The sequence below is a fragment of the Haliaeetus albicilla genome, chromosome 8 (assembly GCF_947461875.1).
Source record: "Haliaeetus albicilla chromosome 8, bHalAlb1.1, whole genome shotgun sequence".
Classification (NCBI taxonomy): domain Eukaryota; kingdom Metazoa; phylum Chordata; class Aves; order Accipitriformes; family Accipitridae; genus Haliaeetus; species Haliaeetus albicilla.
In genome coordinates this window covers 38,999,101-39,011,391 of record NC_091490.1, presented here as the reverse complement: position 1 = coordinate 39,011,391, position 12,291 = coordinate 38,999,101, and the positions used below count along the sequence as shown (strand labels likewise).

At 46.0% G+C, this 12,291-nt stretch overlaps 1 protein-coding gene across 12 annotated transcripts in view; it reads right to left on the bottom strand.

Annotated features, from left to right (window-relative positions):
• PIP5K1C (phosphatidylinositol-4-phosphate 5-kinase type 1 gamma) overlaps positions 1-12,291 on the bottom strand; it is a 46,910-nt gene that overhangs the window by 30,335 nt on the left and 4,284 nt on the right. The gene's annotated exons all lie outside the window — the stretch shown is intronic.

Sequence of the window (12,291 nt, the reverse complement as noted above, 5' to 3'; positions counted from 1 at the left end):
AGGAGGAATGGGTCAGATTGTTTATCACTTCCACCATTTAAGAGTGTCTTGCTATAGATGTTACTTGACAGAGAGTTTACTCCCCTCACCCATTCACCATCAAGAATTATTCTCAGACTGAATTATATTAAAATAGAAGAACGCAACTCAAGAAAGATATCCACCTCCCCAAATTTTCCATTTTCTGACCTTCTAAAAGATGTGTTGAAGTCCAGTTACTACAGTCACAGCACATAAAGAAATCTACCTGAAGTTTCACAATAACCACCCACCACAATACCAGGATATACAGAAGTTACCACAGTTTTAAAACTGTGGGAGCTTAGCATCCCAACCAACAGCAGTCTCCAAAGGGAAAACAGTTGTTTTGTCTGCAGGCCACCCTTCACAAGTCATCCTGAAGATGCACCTGGATTTTTAATGAGTGGGGTATTTCCTGATTTACTCCGTAGCCAAAGCTGCTCGGCTAAATCCTCTAAGATTTAATTCGGCTCTTGCTAATGTCGCTTGACAGATTTTCCGAGGGTGCTTAAACACTGAAGACTTGAAAGGGGATTTCAGAATGGGGTCGCATACAACATGCGTCACTGGATATAAAGTCCTTTTGCTAGGCTGCTCACATCAGGTTGAGTAAACTCTCCTTCACAAAACACTTCCAGGTTGCTATGCACATTGCTGACAACACTGCAACATGCACATGTATGTAGAGATTCGCATCGCAATGCTGAGGACAGGGTCTGGGTGGGAGAGGAGGTGAGGGATGTCTGTAACTTCTACCTGTTTCAAAAACAGATGTCAAGGCAAAAGCATCAGGTTGAATTTCTGGACCTGTTTTTAGAGCATGGGTTTGTGATACAGCCCCTCAAAGAGTATGCCCTCTATGCAATTCAGACGTAGTTTTCAAGTTGACCAGGTCCCACTAAAATCATAAACTTAAAAAGACACAATAGGAAAAGCAGACCAGTGATACATCTTTGTCTGAGATCTACTTCTAAATAAACCGAAGCTTTTGCTGCCGTAACAACTAGAAATTCAAGCTCTCCAGGCTGCATGCATGTCTCATCTGAGCTTGTTAGGCACCAAGCTATCAGAGATTTCTTGGCCTCATTCAAAATTAACTACCCCAACTCACATGTGGCAGAAAGCCAGGTCTGGCTGGTGTTTTGCTGCTTCCCATCAGCGTGTCCTCTGCCCTCATCACAGCACCCTGCCACCCGCGCTGCCTGCACCCTCTTCCTGCACAGGCAACACAGATTTTGCACAATCCATCCAAACCCTACAGCAAGCTGCAGTGCGGGCTAGCCAGCTCTTTAGGAGCGAACTCTGCTTAATCCATCCCAGCTACTGCAAATCCTTTCCTCCAGATGGATCCTATCCCTCTCTGGACATGCCAACACCTCCTCTCTCCCCCAGATTGAGGAGGCTGGTACCCAGGAGGGGTACCAAGCCTCCAGTCCTCCTCTCCTCCACTGGGGCTCTGTAAGCAAACGTCCCCTGCAGCAGCAGCAGCAGCTCTAGACAGACCATGTACCTGTGTTGTGAGACTGAGGAAGGACCTCTAGGGCAAAAGCTACTGCCGCAAGGTGTGGGGGGCTGTAGGTTAAGAATAAATTTAAATTATTGCTCACAACATGTTCTTTTCCCACCAACTTTGTTAAGGCCGCTTCTGCTCTCTGTCACTAGAGCGTTCCAGTCGGATGCTCCTGCTTAGCTCTAACAAAGGCACCTGAACAGATGGAACAAAACAAGACATGGCAGAACAAGCTCAAAAGATGAAGTGTGCTGCCAAAAATCGTAACTCAAAGTTTCAGCAAGTAATCTCTTCTCTCCCTGGGATCCTGGCTGTAGCATGGCAGCTAGTGACTCAGCTATTAGCTGAAAATAAGTTACCTAAAAAATAAAGAGATTTTTAAAAACACTTCTAGAGCTCTTAGTAGGAAATACAAACAGGTGAGACACAGGTAGATGGCAGGAAGAGACAACCTGGTGCTTATGCTGAGCTACAAGGATGTTTCACTTGCATTACACTGATGATCGTAGAGAGCTGCCTCCGATACAGGTAACCACAAGCTGAAGGACAGGCTCTTTCTGGCACAGATCTGCAGCTTGCTCAAAAGCTAGGTCAGTAAAACAGCTTCTCCAACCCAGCCTGGAGGATTTTCACTTGGAGGCTGAGCCAGGCATTTATTACTTCTATTAACCACGTACAGCTATGTCCATTTATTTACTCATTTGGGAGCAAGCTCCGCACCGGACTCTGTACAGGTACATGTCCAAACCAAAGATGCAAAAGAACAAACAGCAAAATCCAAAAGAGCACTTAGGCTCCCAAAGTGCTGTGCAGGCAGAACTGGTCATCCCCAAACTCCTGAAGGCACCCCAGGTGCTGAGGACACTTCAGATTTCTGGCAGTATTTTCCCAAAGGCTGCCACACACATTCATATGCAGTTCAGCCACAGGCCCCTCTGCAAGCAGCACCACTATTTGGGATTCAGAAAAACAGAGACCATGGTCATCGCCGAGCTGTGCACCGGGCAAGTGTTGCGCTTACCCCTTGTATCCTACACTTACAATGCTTGCATGCGTTACAGGAGTGGTCAAGGTTTTTCTAAAGTGATTTTGTGGTTTCTAGGATGTGTTTGACAGCAGACTGTTGCTAGGTGAAAGAAAACAAGTTACCATGGAGCTGAACCACAGCCAGCTGGGTCAGCTCTCTTCCCAGCTTTCCAGAGCTCCCAGCTCTTAGGCTGTGGGTTTCAGAGCAGCTCTGCTTCACTGAAAGAGTGGAAGAGGAAAGGCATTTGTTAAGCACAGAAAGCTACAACTGAAGAACATCGGGCTGCAAAGACAAGTGACCATCTTGGGAAGAGCCCAGTCTGTCTGGCCACATGGCTCATACACGTGCATTGATGTAACTGTAAGCTCGAGGTGCAACTGGGAACAGCTTCGGGTCTCGCAGGTCCTAAAGCAGAGTCCTAAAACTGTAAACAACTTAACTGCTGAGCCCTTCTCAGGGCTTTATTCAACATCTGCCCGACACAAGGAGAAACTGGGGATGCCTTATGTAGAACAGGTATAGAATAAAGTAATTTAAGACAGCAGCATTGAGTGAACCTCAGTCTAGCATTTCTGAACTACACAGAAGAATCTCACAGGATCTTTAATACTGTTTGCTAAGACTTTAATAAAACCAGAAACGAAGTAGCTCCCCAAACCATAACACTACAATGCTGGATCAGCCAAACGCACACTGACGTGCAGAGAGGGGGAAAAGCACAATCTGCTCCTGCATTTGGAGAGAAACAGAAGCCACGGCCAGGCACACAAACATCATACGTTCACACTGAAAAGCATCCCCAGGAGGACAACCCAGCCTCTTGTCAGGTGTCCCCTCTGGTAGCTGCTGGCTCTCTGTATTATGATGGTGGCATGTGCTGTGGGGTGGGAGGAAGAGAGCCAGAAGCTTGTGGTAACACTGGCCAACAGCTACGTAACAGCTCTCAGTGGGGAATATAAGATACACAGGGCTGACATGGGAAGTCCCATGGCTTAAACTCTACATTTCCTGGCTCCCAACCCAGTAATCTTCTTCCAGGCCAGATGGCTCAAGCCTCTAGATCTGTACCCACCAAGCAGCAGGGCTCCTCCAGCCTCACCAGTGAGGGCAGGGAGATTTTAACAGGTGAGTTATTTTTACAAAGCACAGAAAAATGGAAATTAGAAGGCTTAGAGCAGTCAGGTGCCAATGGCTTTCCATGGGAAGAGAAAAAGGCAGGTCTGATGAAGCAGAACCATCCCGCAGATACTGCAATGCCATTTAAGGATGGACCTGACCAAGCTCTGCAGTTTTGGATGGGGCAATACTTCTTGGCTTCCTCCTCACCAAAATGGGTGCATTGGTTTTGCCAGAACTTAAAGGCCAGCCATAAGGCAAAGGACATTTGGAGACCATTATCTTGGCAAGTCAAAGCAACCAAAAGCAGGAGCTCTAATAGAAAACATTAAGAGGCAACACTTGCCACTTCTGCCTGTAATATATTCCTTTTCCCTTTAGATGAGCAGCTGCCATTCAGGCACACCTTATCCCTCCCTCCCGCAGGCCTCGGATTAACTTGTTTTTCACCCCACGTCACCCTCACAGATTAAGTTGTTTTTCACCCCACCTCACAGAAAAACTTGCATTTAAATCTCATTTCTTCAGATACTCTAAAAACCCACCTCATTCCTCTAGGTTACAGTTTGCTCTTGATGCTCGTCAGTTCCAGCCTTCTTGCACTCCTAGTTTTCAGTTTAGAAAAAAGATTCAAAATAAAACCAATCTTTGTGTTTTAAAACCTGGGAGTTAGGGAAGCCATAGCAATTCTCTGAGATCGGTTATAAACCTTCAATCTCAATACCTCATGGAAGCTCACACATTGCCATCCTACCAACACAAAACCAGAGCTTGCATGTATTGAATGAAGATCCTCCCAAATTACCACATTCTTCACAGCTGACGGAGTCGTGACAAGTATTCCACTACCAGCATTTCATCTCAAGAGGGTCTTCAATTTAATACCAGCCTGTATTGGCCAGCTCTGCATCTGGTATAGAATGGGCAACCAGGTTTATTATAGCAAAGTGAAACAGATAAGGCAATTGCTGTCTTTAACTGAAATATAAATGTCTTGTCTGACAAAGTACACGGTCTTTTTGCTTTGTTTTAAAGACAGACCCATGTTTATCAGAACTTTGAGGCTCTCTGCAAGGGAGCTGCAGTGAAGATTGCAATTATACACAGGAAATGCATGGGGCCAGCCTGCAAAGAAGCTGCAGAAGCAATTAGCAGTTTCACGATGTTCACTCCTTCAGTTTCTCATTTTCTTTAATAAGCATTTTCTGCCATTACCAGTCTAGAAGCCTCCTTCTCAAAAGAGCGTCCTAGATAGTTAATCCACCAGTGACTCCTACTTAATACTGAAAAGAAAACAAACATCCAACCCTCTGAGACTAAGGTGGAGAAAGACTATGTCATCATTTCTCTTCCATCAAAATTAATTTAAGCCTGAAGAGATGCTGGTTTGAGAGGAAGTATCCTGGAATTAAAAAAAAAAAAAAAACAAAACAGTACGCATATCAAAAGCTACAAAACACAGCACAATATGCACTCCCTAGAAAAAACTTAATTATCTTGTAACATAAGTTAGCATTACAGGAAAAATAAGTAGTAAATTAAGCAAACACAATTGTTACCCTTCCAGATTTCAGTTCTGATCACTGAACAAACAGTCCTTACCAACACAAAAATTATCCCATAACATGTGCTATTTAAACCCACAAATAATCACCACCTGTTAGGCCAAACTGAAAAACTTTGCCTTATTTCTGGATTCTACTTAGCCAAGTGTTTGCCCTGTAACTGAAGAGCATGTCATTTAAAGTTGACAAGTACAGCTTCAAGACAGTATAATTTTCTGCTGTCTTTGTTCCAGCTTTGAACTTAGGGACTATTTTACATCTCTATAGATTGCATTTCTGCCAGCAAATTCCATGCCATTTTGTACGCTGCCCCCGTCAACATGCATCCAGACAGATGGCGAGAGCAGCACCGAATACATACAGAAAGGAAAACTGTCATTTTAAAGACGACACCCATTTAAAAGTGACATTTAAAGAGAAGACAAGCGGTTTCAGGTATTACATCTGCCCTCTCGGCAGCGCGTAGGACTTCTCATCACATTACACCTTCCTCTTGGCGTGGGGATGCACACACTGCAGAACTGGCTGCATGGACAGAAACTGTGAAATCAAGAAATCAGAGAGAGAACCAAGTTTCACATCAGCATCTAAATGGAGTGACTGACTGCATGAAGTGCCATCAGGCACACATTCAGGGAAGGAGCACTCAGCCAGATGATGATTTTAGCCAGCTGCCTCCCTTTGAAAAATGCAGTAATGGACAATTTTGCCTTGAAAAATCCACAAAATTTGGTCCATCAGATGTGCAGAGAAACTACAGAAAGAAAACTACTGCAACATCTTTGTGATCAGCTGCTGTATCCTGCCCACACTAGGGGCTTTGGTAGTATTTTGCTTGCACTACTGCCCAGGTGACGGAAAGCGCCAAACACAACAAGCAAGCATTAAGACACGGGCAAATTTTCCCTGTCTTTCTAGAGCAGTTAGCGAAGGACCGTCACTTCTGCCTTGCATCAGTCTTCACTCTCCACACACTAACTAGCACGGTAAACGACATCAGTGACGCAAAGCCAGCGTGAAGTTCAGTTCCCAGCTCTACGCTTAGAAGAGAACTGGGCATCCTGCAGGAAGAAACCAGGGCACCCAACCAGTGGCAATGGGAAACTCCAGCTAATCACCTTCATTTTACTTTGTAAAATGGAAACTGGTGTTTCTAGGCCTTATGCAAAGCCTGAGGGTTTTTCTTCAATCCCTCAGATCTTCAGAACGTGGAGTAAAATCAACGGACGTTAGAGATGACACTTTGCTGAAGTTGGGCTGCCAGCTTCTGGGTGGCCAGAAGCTGACCCATTTCAGACAAAGTGATAACAAAACCGAGCAGGCTCCAAGAGCAGAAAATAGGCTGTGTCTTATCTCAGCTGTTGTAACCCCCAAGATCTTACCAACTGCATCAACACAGCAAGGAAGCAGTACATACTACTGTCAGTGTTTCCATCGCTTATGTGCACATTGGTAAGATCGGCCGTTTTAAGGTACAGCAACCTGCCATGAGCCTTGCAGTACTCTGGAGATGCGTCTTGAGCTTTGGAAAGATTTCACAGAATCTCTCAAAACTTGCCAATTACATAAAAATATTTCTCAAGTGCTTCAAATCCTGCGTGAGCTGTATCAACATGCCAACCAAAATCACTCCCAACACTCAAGTTGCTCAGAGTGGTGCCAAGTTACCTTAATTACCTGAGCTCATACAGCCCTGAATGAAAAATAAAAATTCATACACAGTCCTTCTGAACCAAACTCTAATCACTGGAGGGCTGAAAGGACTAGCATCAGGAAGGTGTTTATACAGGTATTCGCACAATAACTGAAGCAGTACTGTAACTGCACTGCTGCCCAATTGCAACTGGAGAAAAACCAAGTAAATAACCAAGAGCTCAGGAAGATGCTGTTAACTTGCCCGTTAATAAACAGAACCAGTTCCACCCACAAATCAGAAATTCCACCCTGAAAAGTAATTGGGAACACCTTGAAGCCATTCATTTCATGCACAAAAACCCCCACTATTCTGCTCTACTGTTGGAGATTTTTTTTTTTTTTTTTTTTTTTTAGAAAAGCCTGCAAAGATCACAAAATGCTCCAAATGTAGAAAGCAGTAAAGCGAAGGTTGTCCCACCTCACTGTCGCCCTCACTGCACGTGGCCGGGACTCTCTCCCATCCCACAGGAAGGGGAAGAGCAGATTAAGATGACCTGCATTACTTATGCTTTAAATATAAGGTAGCATTGCTTTTATTCTACCTACTTCATTCCTCCCTATTCTTCCTGCCCCACATGGGGTTGAGCGAGACACCCTCTGCTTAGGTGGCACACATGCAGGTGGAGTGCATCCAGCCTTAACCAGGGAGGCAGAAAGTAAGTTTGTGCATCAAGCCTGAAATCACAAGAGACTGACTTTGCAAATGATTCTCTTTTAATGGAGATTATGTGCATTTTTCGTGTCAGTCCAACTCCATCAGGTTATGCTTCACTGATCTCAGTGGCCATCTCAGCCACTGGAGATCTGAACCTTAACTTACTTGGAGTGACAGAATATAAAGCGGCAACTGAGAATGGCAAACTCCAGGGGGAAGAAAAGTGTAACTGGCAATTTAAATAACATCTTGCCAGGCAGCAAATGAAAGGGCAAAATAATCTTGACTAATTCTACTCTTGCAGAATCATTACATGGTTGCCAGCACGGTCTGACACATTCAAGACGCCCATTTTGAAGGGCAGCATCCTGATGTGTCCAGAGTTTGAGTTACATTAAGGGCAGGCTTCCAACACCATCCCAGCCAAATGACTGCATGAACTCAGCCACCCGGTCGCAAAAGCAGCAGATCTCTTTGCCTCCTACAGAAAAAGTGGAAAAAACAGCTGGGGAATTACTCTGAATTACTAAATTCAGTGAAAGAGTAGGGACCCAACTGGCTCCCAGCCCAGCACTCCCCTTCCTCTGCTGATGAGCTGCCTTTCCTCTGGGAGCTCAGTGCTGGTTGAGGTTGACGTGCTCCCAGATCTTCTGGAGAAGAAATTAGGAGGTGTCTACCATGGTACAGGAACACAGAGAATTTGAACGTGAAGAGTCAGTAGTTTGACAGAGCTTCATCAGAGAAAGCATCACCAAGTTTAAAAGAAGAGTTAAGTACTCTGGCTACATGGACCCTCAAAGCACAGAGAACTAATTTTGCAGGAGCCACCAAGCTCCATGCAAGAGCATCGCTCAGCAACAGCTACTGCAGGCACCAATGGGACCACTGCAAATCCAGAACACAGAAGCAGTAAAGTCTTAACAGTGGCAGCCGGAGCACAAGGCAGAAGCTGAATTAAACATCATTCCCCTGCATGGCTGGGAGAGATTTAATGTTATACAGTAAAGTGAAAAGCAGCGTTTGAGCTACTTGGGAGTTTGACCGGTACCAAGCTCCACACCAGCCCACGTCACTAACAGTACTGTCCCAACAGCGCGTTGCTACGTTTTAACGACTAAAAACAAGGCAAAGCTGCCCTTGTCTTATAATCCGTTAATTCCTCCAAGTTCAGGAGACTGAGCTATTTCACACAGAACAAAGACATCAACTTGTTGCGTGCGGTGTTCCCATGCTCAGCTAATCTTCAGGCCCTTTCAGAAGCGGCAGTGTATCTGCCGAGGCCAGTCTTGTGACAAACCCCGAGCCGTGACCCGGTTTCCTTTGCTGGATCAACAAGTGCCTTGTGCAGCAGGAGCAGCTACAGGTGTGCTACCGGAACATGCGCTCTTCCTTTTCAAACACCACTCATGCAACAGGCAGGTCTGCAACGGTGTAAATACCAGAGAAGCAAACAGCCAGTTTCCAAGTTCTCTTTTCTCCCAGGAAGTCTTTCCCACCCTCTCCAGTAGCAATTTCTGCAAAGAGAACATGCAGATTCTGCTAATTACAGAGGAGGTGAGGACTGTGCCCTCTTGATTAGTCTACAAAGCATTTTACACTCCTCACACTGAATGCAAACCATACAGGCAGTGATCGGACATTGCGAGGTTCATTTTCTGCAACTGCAGATCTAATGGCTGCAAAGCCATGCAATTATCCAGAGGGACAGCTCTTCTAACAGTCATTTTCCAGAGATGCAACTGTACAGAATACGCAACCTCCACGCTATAAAATAATGCTGCTGTTCTTCAAATATCAGTTATTCCAGCCTGTTTTTGTGTTATGTAAGAGAACGCTTCACATTACACACTGACTCTCTAGTTCTAGGCATTTGTATTTTTTAAACAGAATTAGGGAAAGGTGGTGGTTTTGCTGTATTCAAAGAAAGCTGGAAGAGAAGCAAAGGGGCTAACTCACACGGTGAAAGACTTGCAGATGCTCCCCAGTGCTGCGAGACAATGAAACAAGTCATGGTTAGCAGCAACCAGCGGCATGGGACAGGCCATGAACACTGGGGCAACCAAACGCATTGAAGCCTCCAGATTTCCTCACTGCCACAGCACGTACTCTGACTCAGCCTGGGTTATTCACCGCAAGCCAGTGCAAAAACCCACACGTAAGCTGGGGAAGCCACAAGAACACATGATGGAAGTAGACGACGCTTAATTAGGGGTTGACAGCATTTTCTGCTTAAATATGTGGGTGAGAAGAGACAAAGTGACAGAAAAGCTGCTCTGATCACTTTTAGCTTTTTAATTACAGAAAATGTTTCCCAGAAAGTCCTGGGGTTAACTCAGCTACTGGCAACAGTGAAAAACTCAAACAAACAAGTGCCAGGCTGTTTAAAAACAGAGTATTTCTAAGACCTACCTAAAGAAGGAAAAGCCCCAACATTACCTTATTAGCATTGGCTCTTGTAGGGCTGCTTGGAGAGGCCAGGCTCCCCTTCCAGGGGCTCAGCCTGCTAGTTATCTGGGGAGGAGGTGGAAAGCCTGGGAAAGCCAGCAGATGCTTTTCCTTTTGGCATGCAGCTCCCCAAGCGGGTAGGTGAGCAACACCGGGCTGCTCTGCTGAGAACGTCAGTGCTGATAAGGATCAAGACAAAACTCACTTCACACAGGCCATGAGTTTGGTTTTTCTACATGACCCTCTTTTGTGCTTTCGGTGTTTCATTTCAGCATTAAACAGCCTTTTGTTTCCGGTCCCTCGCAGTGCCTTGATTTACCTTTCTGCTGCGCTCCTGTCATTTCATTGCCATGAGTGCATTCATGCAGTGGAACGGATGGCCAGCCCTGTGCAGGCAGAGGCTCAGCATGGCACACATCTTCATTACAGCATCCTTCCCATTAGAGGAAAATGCAAGTGGCTGCACTTGCTTCTTGGACGAACATGGATTGGTGCACCATCAGTAGGCAGCAAATGCAGAGAGGGTGCTTGTGCCAGGAATTCTGCTTTGCCAAAGACTTACAGAAAATGACAGTATTTTGCTCCTTTGAGTTTCTGCACCAGCCACAGATGGATTTAGAAATGGTGAAATACCACACAGAGGTATTGCCCTGATAGTAGCTACTTACTGGGAACTCACACAAACAACTAGGGCTTTGCACGTGCACAATGCTTTAAAAATAGTTTCTGCCTGTCCCCACAGACATGATCACAGACGTCCAGTCTGACGTGACTAAGAAATTCTGTTCTTGGGCACATTCACAAGGCAACCCAGCTTGCAGGCCTAGAAGGCAACAGCTTGAGAGATTGCTGAAGGAAAGTGACACTGTCAACTGGGTTATTAAACAAATTAAAGGGGACTATCAGAAATTTTGGTTAGAGACCTGGAAAGACTTAATGGGAAACAAAAAACCCCACCTAGGCCTTCTACTGCTCTGCTGCTATTTATGAATTCAAACATACACAGTCACCCCTCTCCCTGCACATGCATCTTCGAGAAAAGGTGCCAAGGCCTCCGCTTTAAACTTCCCAGGGTCTAGAGAGCGTGCCTCAAAACCTGCAGCCTGCTTAATACCGCTGCTCCTGCCAGCTCCTCCGGCACCACAAGCTCTGGGGGAGATCAGAGAGGGTGCACCCATGGGATCAGACCACCTGGGGAGGGCAGGACCTGCTTTGGCTCCTGCTTTCCCGCAGCCAGGCTGCGAGACGGAGCATCTCCCGCAAGCAACACAACCAGCAGCTCTGTCCCCGCAATGCTGGTGGGAGCTGAGCATGTGAACCAGCCTGCTGAAGGTCACTCCCACCTAAACACAGCCAAACCCTTCTCGTACTGGGAGTTAGCAAACATTTCCCCCTCCAACTCCGCTGCTGACATTCCCCTGTGCAGTGCAAAAGGCGCAACATTTTCTGACTTGCGAGTTGCAAATTAATTATACCCATGTAACGCCTGCAGTTCCCATACACACATATGGGAACTGATCTCATGCTGGTAAGGTCCCAGAGAGCATGTGGGTGCTGCATCCACATAAGGAGCGAGGCACGTGCCAGGCCTCTATAGATAATCCTGGTCTACAGGAATATGCTTGGCAGCCTGAAAAGATGGATGGGAATAATAAAATGTGACAAAGATGTAAGCAGCATGCGATGCAAAGGACTCTCCGAGCCTCCGTCAGGGCATCACACAGCCGTGGCAGACCTATTTCTGGACTCAACTGGCTGCGATTGAAAGACATGTTCATGAAGAAAGCGAGCGCTGGAATTCCTGCTGTTGCTGCTTTTCAGGCTCCAACCACCTTATATGGGAAAATCATATTTAATAAGATTGTGTATCTGGCGAGAGCCCATAATGGTCATGTCAGTGAATCACTTCAATAATCGTTCCCAAATTATGCACTGCTCATACTAAATCCACTCAGGTCATTCCCTGAGGAGCCCTTCTGGAGAGGCCCAGCGAGCTTCCCAAGTGGGACATGGTGGTGGCAGCAGCTTTGCCAGCCGCAGATTCAGCAGCAGCATAACGGGCTATTATATACAGGTCAATGCCAAATGCTAGTTAATGAAAATTAGATTAATCATTCTTCGTCCTGGGTTCTCGGGGATTCGTTCTCCAGCCTGTCCTGACACCAATACAGATGGGCTCAGCATCCTTTGGGGCAGTGCCCAGATCTCCCTGCCGTACAAATACTGCCCTTCGCAGCTCCCAGGCCCCATAATCCCA